This window comes from Gobius niger, assembly GCF_951799975.1.
Source record: "Gobius niger genome assembly, chromosome: 17".
In the NCBI taxonomy this organism is placed as follows: Eukaryota; Metazoa; Chordata; class Actinopteri; order Gobiiformes; family Gobiidae; genus Gobius; species Gobius niger.
In genome coordinates this window covers 28,357,027-28,373,464 of record NC_136868.1, presented here as the reverse complement: position 1 = coordinate 28,373,464, position 16,438 = coordinate 28,357,027, and the positions used below count along the sequence as shown (strand labels likewise).

Genomic DNA, 16,438 nt, shown 5'->3' with positions numbered 1-16,438 from the left:
AGGGGAAATGTGTGTATGTTTTAAGCCACAAAGACATAGACAAGACACTGCAAGTAAATAGGGGGAAACAAGTAAATTAACAGTTTGGGATTTTTGGAGGGAAAAAAAGACACACGGTGGTGGTAAGCTACCTTAGTAGCCACAGCTGCCCTGGGGTTGACTGACAGAAGTGAGGCTGCCATCGATCCCTCTGACTACCACCAACCACTCACACACACATACATTTAAACAATGGATTGAGTCAGGTTTCAATTTCAGACTTTATTTCATTGAAATATTTGTTTCAGAGCTTTTGATCTCGTTTAGCTTTTCAATAAACTAGTTATAAGTGAAAAAATATGTACAAATTAGAATATAATCTTGTAATTTTTTTGTAATTCAATGCTTAAGAAATCAGGCCAGCAATTCGATATAAAAAAATCCCTCAGAGAAAACTGGAAAGTTTGGAGTCTATAGGAGCCACTAAAGTGGATGTATTGTTGCAAGAGTGTGTAGAAAACTTCATTTTGAGAAAACTGACCCTAAAGTTTTGTAACATCTGTGCATGCACCTGTATATTTCTCCTGTCTTTAGCCGCAGCTATCTCCTGGAAATTGCCACAGTATATTTGGATAATACAGCAGTGAATGAATAGGGTGCATCGCCATGTCGGCGACTCGCGAGCAGAAAAAAAAAAAAGTTTGGTCTTGCCATTTCAACCAGGGGTGCCAAAAGTGGGGCCCACAATTTCATTGGCCCCCCAGAGAGTGACCCTATTTCGCACCGCGTATGGTTAACACGGACTCTCTTCCCATTCATTTGCCTGGCCTGCCAGACACTCCTCCTTTCTGTTCAAAAGAAGAACCGTCTGGACAGCTCCTTGCAGCCTATCATGTAACGATTTTACCCACATCGGTCCAATCACGCACCGAGAGGCGGGACTTCATTCCCCCAAGAAGCAGAAGCCGTCACCACACTCTACCAAAACAATAGAGATGGCGTGCGCGGCGAGTGATACGATGTTTTCTTCTGCTCTTTCGTCGGTTTTAAATCCTTAAAAAAAATGGAATCCCTAAAACCGGAGCAAGCGAAGCGCTCCTCGTAAATAAGGACGTTTTTGGAAAAGCTTCCTGCCGCTTGTTGCTGCGACGTATCTAGCGTTTCTCTGATTGGTTGATGCCGTCTGTCAATCACACCCAACAGGAAATGACTGACATCATGCTTGCTCCCAGACTATACGTATGTCTTTGAAATATCTATGAAAAAGCATGTATTTGGCAGGCCAGGCAACCCATTCATTCTCAATGGAAAAAGTGGCTGCAGTACACTTTTTGACCACTGGCGTCAAATTGGGGGCGCTGTTTCACTCCTTTCGCCAAGTTAATGTAAAACACTGTTGTGATGTCTTGGTGTTTATCAGAGAGCGTTGTAGCACATCAACTTTCCCAGTTGTCCAACTTTTATTTCAAAGGTTGTTGAAATCAACAAAGGTACATGTTAAAAATGACATAAAAAAGAATTTATGCTGAACTGACACTTTCAAAATGATCTAATATCACATTTTCTTTGAGTTACCAAATGAATGAGGTAAAGTCACTTAGGTAGTACGTAGGTGCTGCAGATACAAGTGTTGTTGTTTTGCACTACATTGCTACAGATTTTATTTCGAGTAAAACTAGGCTTTTGCCATAGTTAAGACATGTTTTAATATAGCATGTTATTTGCATAGATAGAATCAAATGCAAATGTATACCGAAAAATGAAATAAAGTAACTATTATTTTTTGCAGTTATATGCGTTTCACGCTTGACATCGCCGTGTTTGGCCCACGGCCCACAGGGACTTTTTCATTTTGGGCCTTGGAGACAAAAAGTTTGGGCACCCCTGATATAAACGAAAATATTAGTGGAAAAGTCAAGCAAAAAATCTAAAGGCGAGACACTGCAGGTGAATAGGGACATTTTTTTACTTTACAGATATCAATTTAAAACTTTTGCTGTAGATTACTGGTATAAATGTGAGAAGTTTTCTGTCATTTTATATTTTTATATAAAAACAAGGTGTTTTATGCCTAAAATGCATCTTTTCGGCAACCTAATGCTGAATAAGGGCTTGAGGTTAATTCAAATTGATGGTTTTATTTTATTGATAAATGAGTTGCCAAGACTTTTTCAGAGGGGATTTTGAATATCTTGTTTAATTTTATAATAAGCAGGTTTGTTAGTGGAAAAATCAGTAAAAATTTAATTTTCGCCTTATTTTTTGACATTTAAAACTCAAATCATACTAGGAATTCGATATTAAAAAATCCCTCTGAAAAAATCTTCAAAATATTGTTCAGTCCAAGGCTGGAAAATCTTTAGGAGCTGCTGACGTGGAGAGAGTGTCATCACAATGAGAGAAGAATGGGTTTTGAGAGAAAGGCCCTTGAAATTACATTTTCCCATATAAACCTATAGGGAAACATTAGTGCAATATTTAAACATATTATTGTGAAGATTAGGTATATTTTTTGTTTCCAGGTGAAAGCTGATATGTTCAGAGACCAATTTGGCCCAAAACCTGAAAACTGAACAAATTGAGTTTTGCCTGTAGTGTCTCCCCTTAATACCAACGACTGCGTGGAATATCGACATTTTCACCTTCTGTGCCTCGCCTTTAAGTCATAATGTGGATGAGCAACATTTACTTTTATTGGAGTAATAATTGCCCAGTGATTTCAGTTCTTTTTCTCGAACTGGCGGACGGTTGGTGGTTAATCAACAGCCCCTTAAAGCCGCCAACAGTCACTCACCACAAGACTCTTCATTGGGTCGACTCTAGAATCAAACTGGCGACCTTCGGGTTTGCAGGTGAACGCTGTGATCACGAGCCAACATGTGCTCAGGTCTGATCTGACATTTTTCTTCATCTCCAAAGCAAAGTTTAGAATTCACGCGGCGCACCTGTCCAACATTTGCATATCCTCATCTCGCCCTGTTTTAAAGCCGCCGTAAGTGTCTGGCTCGGGTGTGAATTGCAGACTTCAGATGCCCCCGTGGTTCCTCTGTTTACTGGGCCGCGGTGCGTCCCGAGGCCAGATGTTGCAGCAGCTGGAGAGGCGGCCCGGGGAGGCGTCACATCATCGCGCGGCGGCGTGATAAAAAGTTATTGTCCCAAACGCACCGGGGGGAGTTTGTCCACAACAACAGCAACAGACTATACACCGCTTTTAAACTTTACTTTGAGATCAGGTCGCCGCCGCCTCATCCTCATTCATCTCAATCTGCTGACCTCCATCCGTCAGGGGGGTGACTCGTCGCTTCATTTCAGAAATGTTCAGATCGTCTGCTCGCAAATTCATTAGCTAAAAATCGCTGATGAAACTTCAAGGTCAGGGGAGAAGACGCGACGCTCTAACATCATCAAAAGTTTCTGGAAATACTGACACTTGGGGAGTTTGGTGAGACACTGCAGGGAAATAGGGAAAACATGAAACTTTTGCTTTAGATTATTGATATAAACAATGCAAAAAAAAGTGCTGGAACATTATGGCACACATATAGAGCAATATAAAGTTAACACAACTGCAGGAAGCTGCATCTTGCACTCTGGTAGCTGTGTACATTTTCCTTACATTGAAATAATAACAGCATTTTTCAACAATTTTCAACTGCGAGAAACTGCAGGTGAATAGGGAAAAAAAATAACTGTAGAGAATTTGAAACTTTTGCTGAACATTACAGATATAAATATGAGGAAAAAATGTATTGCATTTTTTCTGTCATTTTATGTTTTCACATTTTGAGCATTAAAATTGCCAAAATTGCCTATATTTTGGGCAACGAAATCAAAATAATGAATTGAGCCAGATTCAATTTTATGGTTTTATTTTATTGACATATTAGTAACTAAGATTTTTTCAGAGGGGATTTTGGATATTTTGTTTAGTTTTTCAATAAACTAATCATCAGTGAAAAAATCTGTAAAAAACAAATTCCGCCTGTTTTTTTGGTTTCAAAGCTGAATAAATCAGGCTAGGAATTAGATATTAAAAAATCCCTCTGAAAAAACCTTCAAAATATTGTTGTGTCTCAGACTGTAAAGTTTGGAGTCTGTGGGAGCTTCTATAAGGGCTCAGGCTCTGCCCGAGTGCGGCTTCTCTCATTCAGAGAAAACCAGCCCTGAAGTTTTGTAGCGAGTGCGCATGCTCGGCCCGTTCTTCCACTTTTCCGCTCCAGCGTCTCGTAGGAGGAAAAACACCATATTTGGGTGAAAGCGTCATCACGGGGCCCCTTAGCAGGACACGTGGATGTCAAATCTGTCAATATTTATGAATGAAAACCCGCGGGAAAGACGGCCTTTCTACTTCCGGGTCGCCCCCACCTCGCAGACAAAACATCATCAAATAAACATCATCATTTTTATATCTGACATGAAAACTAAGACGTAAAGGGAGGAAAATAGATCCAAATCTCCACTTCCACCACTGCGTGAAAAATCAATACTTTCACCTGCCGTGTCTTGCCTTAAAATGTAACCTCACGAGCAGATAGCAGACAAACACTACAAAAAAAACGACAAAAATGTGACAAAAAGGGTAGACAAACATGCTACGATCAGTTTTGTAGGCCTTAGCTTTCAAATGAGGCGGTACACTGTTGCTGTCCAATCCAGAACCTTTTGGGTAAAGCTTAAAGGTGCATTATGCAACTTTTTATGCGGAAAAAAAAGAGCTGAGATTTGTGCGTATTTGTACTTGTAGTGACCCAGCGGCTGTATGAGTGGTCAGCATGACGCCGTTACTTTCCATCACAGTGTCCTTTACAAAGCTCCAGGGTCAATTGTTTTGTAGGTTTTCTAGTGAGAGGGTCCATCAGCAGTGAAAACCTTATGAACAATTGATCCTGTAGCGTTGTAGAGACCAATGCGATGGAAAGTAAATGTGCCATGTTGACCACTCATACAGCCACTTGGTCACTACAAGGTCAAATACGCAATCATAGGATTTTTTTTTTCCCTCCGACCACTACCAATCACTCACTACATTCGCTAGACTTCCTGGTGTCTACCATCCAAGTACCGACCCGGCCCGTCCCTGCTTAGCTTCTGAGATCTGACAGGATCAGGCAGAGCAAAGGCGGTATGGCCTCACTACTGCCACCTCAGGTCATACGTGTAACTGCACCTTCTGTATTAAGCTCATGCATGACAGCACTTCGGACCTGAAGTGACCACTTTTTGAGTGACAGTGCAGGATTTTAGAGTTAGTTGTGGTGAACAGACCTGGCCTCATTCTACACCACATTGCTGGAACATATAGGGGGAGTAAAATATATCTATTATTTTTATTTTAAACTCAGTATAGTCCCTTTAAGGCGGGGGTAAGAGGTTAAAAGTGCATTATGCAATTTTATATGCAGATTTTGTTTTCATATTAGTGCGTATTTGACCTTGTAGTGACCCAGCGGCTGTATGAGTGGTCACACTGGTCAGCATGGGGTCCTACTTTCCATCACAGTGGTCTCTAGGACGCTCCAGGATCAATCGTTTTAAGGTTTTCACTGCTGACGGAGCTTCTCACCAGAAAACCTACAAATCCTTATCCTGAAGCGTTGTAGAGACCACTGTGATGGAAAATAATACCCCATGCTGACCACTCATACAGCCGCTGGGTCATTTCAAGGTCAAATACGCACAAATATCAACTTTTTTTTCCTGGCATAAAAAGTTGCATAATGCACCTTTAAGTCTCCTCTTTAATCCGACATACTGACTGTCCCTGACTGTTCCCCTTGCATCATCAGGGCAGAGCACGAGGGGTTCTGTACTGCCACAAAAAAGCTTCTTGGGGCTTTGACATAAGAAGCTTTATCAAGCGCAGGCCATTCTGCAGGGTGAAGGTTGTTGCCAGGCTTGTAAGTGCACATGTTTCTGGAGCGCCCTTGAATCTCCGTACGTCCTGGTTAAAGAAGTGATGCAAAATGAGAGAGGACAAGGAAACCTCGCCTTTAGTCTTTTCTCCGGCTCACCCCGTATTATGTAACCCGTCAAGAAATGCACATGCATAATTAAAACGTGTCATCCCGCTTGTTTTGATGGCTCGTTGACATGAAAATGAAAGAACAGACCCTCCCTTGGATTCAGTGTGTGTGAAATTGGGCTGCGCTGTTTGGAAATAAAAATGAAAAAGATGAAGTTCTGCTTTTGAAAAGGAATGTTTCGCAATAGATATTTTTTATTTAATGGAAGTGCTCACTCTTACCGGGGTTTTCCATCATATCAAAGGTTTGCAAAAAGTTGTCGTCGGTAGTGGGTTTAGAAAAGAAGAACGTTGTGCCTCTCTGAACACTGCGTTGAACACTGAGATCAAATCCCCGTCAAGAGATGGAGGATTGCGCATCTTTTAGTTCAATGGACAAAACCAAGAGTGTCAAGAGATCTTGTTGCTGCAAGAAAAAAGTCTGAATGCTCTTCCAATTTGAGCCAAAACGTCACCACACATGTGCTCATGATGTTCCAGACAGCCCTAAGCTCAGTCCACAGTTCCCGAGCGTTTGTTTAGACCTGTCGAGATAACAAAATCTGATGTTCAATGGCCTCTATACTTATCAAGACAGGAAAATATTGTGATAAGCAATATTACTGAAGACTCTCTAACTCTAAAGCTTAAAAATTACTGTTTGATAACTATTTTAAAGCGGTACTAACTAACTATTGCCCCTAGAGGCCATAAGCACAACAGCAGGTGTCGTAGCAATTTGCAATTTAATTATTAATTATCGTGTAACAAAATATTACGCTGATAGAAAAGACAAATGGAGAGAGGGATATTCTATGTATATCCAATTACACGATGGAAATAATCATTTTTTTCACTCAAACTTGGCTGTGAATACTGTTTAAAGTGGCCCTAGCCCACAGTTAGCTTTGCCCGTTAGCATGTTAGTTTCTTCTTCGTGATTCTGTCAGTGTGTATTGGTTGCTCCGGTCCGGTCGATATAGTAATTAGACATGTCGTGACAGCCCTAGTTCCGTGTATCGGATGGGTTGGGTGAGATTATGCTATGGTAAAAGGTGTGTGTTGTTTATGAAGGCTTTGGCTGAGGCGTCTGGACCTGAGGCAGAGCTGGTGCAATGTTCAACATGGCTTTTACGCCAAACAATAATACGCCAATAATATCATGAGGACCATTTTTATTACAATCTTGAGGGAGAGAGTAAACTAAAGTGTTGTGGTCCAAACACATTATTAACTTTCTCAATAGTAGGTTTACACAAAACAAGGTCATGAACGCCACAAATCCACACTCGTGACCACGGATTACGAATGTGAATGGAGTTTGTGTGTTAGTGTGTTAGTGTGTTAGTGTGTTACTGTGCTACGATTAATGGCACGAGTTATTACGCATGGCCACCAGTATTGTCCCTCACTGTTACCGGCTGCTGCGAGCGTCGCGTCCTGTCAGTATTCTGTTAAGAATGTCAGGAATCAGCCACATGTGGTACCTTTAAGTATAAAATCACTCCCATTCTTGTTTGGAGTATTTTGTCAGAGTTCATGCAAATTAGCCATGTGGACTTTTTTGTAGGTGAGTTGGTACATCAACCAATCACAAGTCATGAGAGTGAAATGTCATACATATATTAATCAGCTTAACCCTGCCCCTGCCCTGGACACTAACCTTAAAGATAGTGGGCTGGTTCCTCGTCAATAGAAGTGGGGGAACAGACAGTGGGGAAAAAGTATTTGGTCAGTTTCCCATAGACTTTCTATTGAATATATAAATACTTAGTGCTGACATAGGGCTGACCCGGCGCCTCTACTACACACTGTGCTGTGCCCCCTTGAGCGCCTGCTGCTGCTGCTCGCTGCCCCCCCACAGTTTCTCTCAGTTTTGTGGACAAGTGTGAAAGAAAACAGTGATTGCTATATTACAAATGCTGTATGTATACTCACACTGGGCTACGAATCAGCACTAATAGTCACAAAAGGATACTTATCACAAATGTTCATTTCATTTACTAAACTGGCTAAATATGCTAAACTACAGGAACTATTTTATGTGAGTTTTTAGCCGGTCTTGCACTGTCTGAAGGCTTGTCTCAGAGTGAGCCATCCTCTCACTGCAGCGAGGTTCTCTGTCAGGCAACAAAACAACATCAGCACAGAATCACAACACACACTTTCCCGTGGAAGTAAACACAGCTACAGTAGTCTGTGGCACTCCTGCAGGAGGTATTTCACTTTTACACTGTTAGCCTGAAGCTAGCTGCCTGAAGCTCAGTTGTTTATGGAAACAGCTGTGGTGGAGTCGCTTATACCTTGGACCCACGAACTGAAACTTTTTTGTTTGACTTTACTAATCCTGCTAAAAATGCTTAAGTGCAGAGATCATTTAATGCACGTCTAAAAATAATGAATAGTGCCTTATCCTTTTTCAAGATTCAACAGTAGGGTACAAACTAGAGGTGGGCATAGATTATTTTTTTAAAATCTAGATTAAAATGGCTCGTTTGAATTCTGCCGAAGCCATTCAGAATACGTGTGCTGCCCAAATAATGACTAAAAGTAAGTCTTTGAGAACGAGTTTCTCAAGTCAGGCGGTACGTTAGACCAGGGGTTCATCTCCTGTTTCCAAAATGCATCACAAACTGCATGAGAACGTTCTACTATAATAATTGGTGATGAAAATAATTAATGTTCAAGAAGATGCACTTGTGTTTCCTAACTGTTTATTCAGTTAAACATTCATTTTGAACTGTAGGCCGACATTAGAGGTCCTGATGAACTGTTTACAGTCAGTAGCTTTGTGTTAATCCATTTTCTGGTGACAAACTAAATCTCCTCTTCTGCAACTATGACCTGCTAAAGAACATGGGACAGTTGTGGCCGGAGTCCCCAAGTATTTATTTACGGGTAATGTGGGCCATCTTACCAGATCAGAAAATATAGGCCTCTGTTTGTGAGCGTGGGAAACATGTGCGCGTCTCCTGATTGGTCAACAGTGTCATGTGATCACTGTCACAACAACACAGTTCATGCAGCTGCAGCTGCTGCTACTACGAGCTTCAACCTGCGATAGTTCTGTCAAAATGGAGATAAACGTCGACAACAAAAAGATGCGGGACGTATTTCTTTGGATTTAATAAGAAAAGGAGACGGATCATCAGCCCCGAGGCGGCTAACGGAGCTAACGGAGAAAAGGAGCTGGAAAGTTTGTGTCCAGACTCAGTAAGTGCCGCGGTTAAACTCTGCGGTTGAAATGTAGCTGGAAAAGGCTCTTGTGAACGTTTGTTTCGTGTGGGGCTGTTTTAAGCCCATTCAAACAGCCTGCCTGCTCCTCTTCTTCACATTCATCAAAAGTTTTGGCCAAAAATGCTGAAATTACACAATCCATCTTCTTATTCCTGTCAGTCACTCGTCGAGTCAGGAGACCCATCACAGAATATTATCTAATTAAGCGTTATCTGATTCAGCTGTGTTATGCGTTGCTATGGCGACGCCCACAGTGGAGTGATATCCCAATGTTAATGTTAATGAATGCACCCTCCAGCCAATCAGAATCGAGGATTCACCCAGACCATGGTATAATATAATGTTATTATTTATTATAATAATATATTACACAATTATTTATGGTCAGCTTAACTCAAAAGAGAGGAATGTGAGTAGTGATAGATACAAAACGTGAAAAGTGAAAGAGCAAAAGTTTGAGAACCACGGGCTTAGAAAGCTCTCATATATTTAATGCATTATCAAAGCCCACAGCATAAATGCATTCACTCTCTCCCCCTTTCTATCTTTCTCTCTCCTTTTTCTCTCTCTCTCTCCCACTCTTTCTCCATCTTTCTCTCTCTTTTTCTCTTTCTCTCTCACCTCTCTTTCTTTCATTCTCCTTTTCTCTCTCTTTCCCTCCCTCTCTTTCTCCATCTTTCTCGTTCTTTTTCTCTCTATCTCTCTCTCCCTCGCTCCTTCAATTTCTTTCTCTCTCCTTTTCTCTTTCTCTCTCCTTTTCTCTCGCTTTCCCTCCCTCTCTTTCTTTCTCTCCTTTTCTCTTTCTCTCACACTTCTCCATCTTTCTCTCTCCTTTTCTCTCACTTTCCCTCCCTCTCTATATTTTGCTCTCCTTTTCTCTCTCTTTTTCTCTCCTTTTCTCTATCTTCCCCCCCTCTCTCTTTCTCCATCTTTCTTTCTCCCCCTCTCCCGTTCTCTCTCTTTTTCTTTTTCTCTCTCTCTCTTTTTCTCTCTCCCCCTCTCTCTCTTTAGGTGGGTCAGGTTGCGTTTTTAGCAGGTGGGATTGGACGGGGTCAGGAAGCAGAGGGCCAGCACATCAAAGGTCCATACTGTAAGTGCTGTAAATGCTGTAAATGCAGACCCTAAAGCAGAGTGCACGCTGAGCACAAACCCATACAAAACCATTCAATTTCATATTCATTTACAGCGGAGGCAGTTTCGATCCAAATCCTCTTAAATCATGCATATCGTGGAGCAGGCGTACCCAGAGAGAACTCGTGATAACACAGGCCCACAACAGAACGATATTTAGTCAGCTATTGGCTAACATGAATATTCCAGTATTTGAACCTATGAACCTTGCACAAATATGACCGGTTTTAACGGCGTTGAAAACATGTCTCGCAGTTGTTTCGCACATTTTCCATTGTGAGATCATTAAAGTTCTATCTTATCTTATATTGGCTGGGGCTGGTTTTAGCAGAATAGAAAGTCAGAATCATGGGCCTCGTGGGAAACAGAGATGGGAAAATCCATTAAGCACAAAAACTGAGCTGATTTAGAAAAATGGATGTCATTTTCACAGTCTGCATTGCAAAAATGTTCTTAATCAGTTAAAAAATTAAGACACTTCATAAAAAAGTATCTTTTTTGTAAACCAGTCTAATGGATTAATCGCCATCATCAGCATTAGGGATGGGTATCGTTCGTTTTGGGTGTTTTTCGATACCACTACTTTAACGATACCTGCTTTTCAGTATTGATGCCTTAATGGTACTTTTTTTTTCGATACCTATGTTATTTAAATTTAATTTAGTTAAAATAATGTGAATAAAAAAGGATTGTTTAGGAAAAAGTTGTAAAACAGCACAACAGAAAGAGCACAGACCAGCAGCGTCAACAATTCCCACTTAAGCTGTGATAAAAAGAGAGGACGTTATTCAGGGACAGATCCACATCAGGACACGCTTTCTTTCAGCTAAACTTCTCTAAACACACTGCACTTTGATGAAGAGAAAGCTCCACACGTCAAAGATCTACACAGTGAGAGCACTCAATAATTTATCAAAACTGTACCAAAAATGTCTAATACCGAGCGAGCGCTCACTGTTCCACAAACAATCTTTGATATTCCCCTCACTGCAGATGCTAGTAACGTTGTAAACAAGAGCACGTAAGCTCCGCCTCCGGGTCTGTCGCTAAAGGTAAAGAGTCTTTCTTACTGTCACTGCTCTGTTTTGCTTTTCAATTTGCCTAAAATCTCAAGTTTCTTATTCAGTCCTGGTTTATAAACAGTTTAGTTTAGCTCTGTCTGGTTCTACAACAGGTGTAAGTCCTGGTTTAGTCCTGGTTTATAAACAGTTTAGTTTAGCTCTGTCTGGGTCTACAACAGGTGTAAGTCCTGGTTTAGTCCTGGCTCAGTCCTGCCGCAGACCGCGGCTCTGTCATCTCTATTACAAAAGTTTAGTACGTTATATAGCTTTGCTTCACTTTAAGAAAACAGCCTCTTTTTGCGCTAAAGTGGCTCATTATCTGCTTATATTGCTATTTTTAGACTTACTGCGGGTCATACTGACATACTGAGAAAAAGTACCGAAACTTAGCATTGAAAGAATTTTAGTTTTTTGATACCGCCCCCAACAGAAGCTTTTCGTCGATACCAAGTAAGTACCGTTTAACGGTACCCATCCCTAATCATCATAGTCAATTAAAAGAAATGAATCATTGAGCTATACAGAATGTAGACGATAAAGAACTAACAGAGTTAGATCGAGCAGAATTAAATACGTACTCAGTAACTTGTTTACCATAATAAATCCTTTTTGTAGTCCCTCTGGGAGTAATACAAGTGTTGATGGGGGTCTTTCATCTCTCCCTGGAAAACCACAATTGCACCCCAAAACACACTAATGGAATCACGAAGAAGAGGCTAACAGACTAACAGGCTAGCTAACTGTGGGCTAGCACCACTTTAACAGTATTTGCAGCCAAGTTGAAAAAAATGATCTCCATTGTGTAATTGGATGTACAATATCCCTCTCTCCCTTTAATGAGTAAAACACATGCTACGACACCTGCAGTGACATTTATGGCCTCTAGGGGCATGAGTTACTTAATTCTACTTTAAGGGAAAATAGACAACAACTTCAGCCAACTATTTTCTAAAACATTTTGCCTATAATTTGTCTTGAGTTCACTTTTCTTACTTACGGTTTCAGTTTTGTATCTCAAAAAACGCTCATGTTTATATCAAATGTATTTCCCAATGAGATGTACTTCACAGTTCAACAATAATCGGTCAGAAAGCATTTTTGGTTTATCTTGTGGAGAATATTACAGAAAGATGGAAGAACATTTAACTTTGTTCCTGAACTTATCATTACAGTGACAGGAGTAGAGAATGCATACAAAGCCCGTCCCTGAAGTCCTTTAGTCGTGGTTTAATGTGCTACTACTACTGCTTCCGAGGCCATTCTGCCAACGGAACAACAGCAGTATCTCTCTAATAGTTCCCAAAGTTTTTTTTTTTTTCTCTTCCCCTTTTCGCCAACAAAGACAGAAGCAGTAGAAGCGAGGTTCGGCGGAAAACAGCGGGGTGATGGAGAGGAGAGCTGCGAGATAACGACACTTTGAACGGAGGGAGGGGGGGGGGCGAACCGCTGACTCAGCCGTAGACCCAGACACAGATGGTTCTGCAGCCACCAAGCTCCGCACTGAACGGCCTTGACAGAGCTCGTCTCCTCAGCGCCTTTCAGCCACACTTCACAACACGCCGCCACAGATACACAGAATACATCTGCTTCACCCGAAACTCCTTGTTCCATGTGGTCCGTTTACACTTCTCAAGCAAGGAGACAGATGTTGAAAGTATTGTCTTATCTTACTTCATTATATTTTGAGTAAAGTGCCACCAACCAAACATTAGCACCATCATCACCCCTTTTGTGTGTTCAAAGCTCAATAAATGAAGCTAGGAAGTAGATATTAATACATTCCCTCTGACTAAACCTTCAAACATTCATTATTAGTTAAGTCCAAGACTGGAAAGAGTCTGTAAGAGATACTAAAGTCGTTGCATGAGTGGAACAAAAAAGAGAGATTCGGCCTAAAAGTCTTGTAACTTGTGCACATGCCCGATTACATTTCTGCCGTATTTTGTCCACGGGGTTCTCCAAGAAAGGAAATGACCATATTTGGATTGTAGCGTCATCTCTGGCACCCTTCAAAGGACACATGGATATGCAATATGTTATGCTATTTGTGAGTGGATTTGTGAGGGGAAGCCGGCTTTGCGAAGCGATGTTGGAGCCACTTCCTGGATATCTCCACCTCGCACGCAGACAGAACGGACAGACGTCAGAACAGAAGCATCGTGCAGGGTAAGTTTTGTCTCTTTTATACTCTGACATGAAAATGAAAATGTTAATGGAGAAAACAGGGATCTATTATAATAAACGGGTGAGGGAGGTGCGAGGTGCAGCGCTGGTCTTCTTCTGCTGTATGCGAGTGTGGTGTACATGGTGGCCAATCTAGAGGAGCTTATTGGTAATGCATCGGTGCCGGACCGGCAAAACGGGGTCGCTTAGAGCAGCTTTAAATGCCCAAAATGTGTCAATGTACTACTACAACCTTATTAAAGAAATGCTCAGTTAATTTATATGTTTGCAGCAGACTCAACATGAGGAAATCCATGAAGCAGGACCAGACTGATTCTAATGATGAAAAATGTTTTATGTGTTTATATCAATTTATTCTAAACACTATTTCAACAATGTTTCCTCATCCAAAACATCTGGAGCAGTATTTTGCTTTATTCAGTGAAGTCTCCTTAGTGAGGTGTACTTGGTCTGCATCGAGAATTTTTAAAGGTGCACTATGCAACTTTCTATGCAAAAAAACTATCTGACCTTTTGTTTTGACCCAATGGCTGTATGAGTGGTCAGCATGGTGCCTTTATTTTCCATCACAGTGGAACTCCACACACTCCAACAAATAATCCTGGAGCATCATAGCGGCCACTGGGATGGAAAGAAAAGGCGCCATGCTGACCACTGGGTCACTAAAAGGTCAAATACTCACGGATGAAACATTTGTTTGTTTTGTCACTTAAAAAGTTCCATAATGCACCTTTTAATGTACACCTTTGTTGTCAGGACAAAGGATGACTGTGGCAGCAAAATATATTTTATTAGTAAAAACAGAAATCCCTGTACTGTACAACACTTATTCTTGAACCATCGTAAAAGTATTTTCTTACAAAGTAAAAGTTATGGGTGACAGCTGGCTTTAACTACAGTAAAAGCAGCGCGTGTGCTCGGACACTGCGGCCTGTTTTTATAGATGTCAGAGCGAGCCTTGTCCACCACAGCTCTTTGTTAAGGTCATCCGCTTTCTCCCGCCGCTGTTAGCTTCAAGTGCTGTGTGCTCGTTAGCGTAGCAGCTAAAGGCCAGCGCTAACAGCCTGAGCAGCGGCCGACACCACACGAGTCGACGGGACGGGGCGAACAGAGTGACCTTTAGAGGAGCAGGCGGGGGATAGGCTCTGAGGAAGCAAAGTTCAGACGGCTACACAGAGTCTTGACGAGAGCGAGAACATGACGGGCTAAAAGAAGAACAGGCTATATGAGGTAAGTGACAAATTCTGAATCTTGACATGAGAAATTGTAGATTGTAAGTGTTAAGACTATTCCCATCGGACAAAGCAAAGGCCTTAGAGTTAACTCTAATCAGTTTCTAATAATCAGACAAGACGGGAAACTTTGTAGTCAGATTTTGACTCTGATTGACGCGCTGGGTTTCCATGATAAAAAACTTTGTAAACTTTGTAAAATGTGCTTCATTGGTGGAATGTAATAAAGTAAGTCCTAGTAACAACAACAACAAAAAAGAAATAACACATTATCAGTAGCCTACATTTACGTTACAGGCCACGAAATAAAAAAAATAGTTGTGGTTCAAACTCATTCCCAACTTTCCGAACATATTTGTAGCATCCCAATTCTTCACAAGGACAAGTTTATAGGCACATTTCACAACTTGCAGGGTCACTTTTCGGGGTCACTGTCAGAAATGCTAGAAGACTAGCCTGCAAGTACATGAAATTAATAAAATGCAATAACTAGATCGTCCAAGCTTGGTGACCCTGGTGAGGCTGTAAAGTTGTACCGCTCAGAATCATCAATAATAAAGTTAGAAAAAACACAAGTCATACTATGATTCTTCTCAACTGCATAATCATGTTTTCTAACAAGCTAACACATTTCCGAGAGCTAACTGCTTCTCCTTATTAGGGCTTAAATTGACAGAGATTGTGTCACGTGACAGAGCATACTGCAAAGGCATACTTCATAGTTCTACGTGAGATACTTTTCCTCTTTATAGTACAATTACTTACAAGGAGGTATCCGGGCCAGAGTCGCAGCTAAGCCACACAAACCTTCAGCCCCTACTATTTTTTCTGGCTAATGTGCGTTAACTGGAGAATAAGATGGATTATATTCATGTATTGTGTTTTTCTGCGCTCTGACTCCTGGCTCAACTGCAAGGCTGAGTTTCACAGGTGACCCTCGGGTGAAGAATGGCGTCAGAGCCAGGGGAAAAAGAGGAAGACAAAAATGAAGATGAGTAGGAGCGAGAGGAGGCAGCGGCAGGAAACAAAAAAGGAACAATCGAGGGGAAGATGGTGAAAGACTGTTATGGAGCGGAGGGAGGAAGTGGAGGAGCTGACCAGTGTGTTTCAGAGGAGCACTGAAGGCAGCCTGCTGGGTTTCCTCTGGGTACTCAAGTTTCCTCTACCTCTAAAGACATGCTGGTCAGGTCGCCGCACAGAGTTACAGCGGCTTCTCTGAAACGGTGCACCACCTTTCTTGGCTCTCAGTGCCTCCTCAGTGTTTCAGAAGAAGTAATGTGTAGGCCTCAAATGTCTTTAGCTCATAAGATAATATATTTGTTTACGTCTAAAAAGCTGGATCCTTCATGGGTAGTGCGGACTCTCTGCACGGCATACACGTACAAGAGTATCCAGTAAAACAATGAGGGGCACAGAAACTACAAATCCAGTTTGCAGAAAAAGGCAAAACGCGCAGTACCAAGAGAGAAGGAAGTTGCTGCTTGTTTACGCCATGAAATCATAATACTGTGTAGAACTTCCACCACTGGACATGAAAAATCTTGACATGTGTAAGAGTTTGAGAAAGCTAAAAACGAGTCGACGGTTGCGGCTTGTTCAAATCAGCGTCCCCT

The 16,438-nt window shown here is 41.5% G+C and overlaps 1 protein-coding gene across 1 annotated transcript in view; it reads right to left on the bottom strand.

Annotated features, from left to right (window-relative positions):
- Nucleotides 1–16,438, bottom strand: part of LOC306977344 (contactin-associated protein-like 4) — a 330,278-nt gene that overhangs the window by 231,766 nt on the left and 82,074 nt on the right. The window lies entirely within an intron of this gene.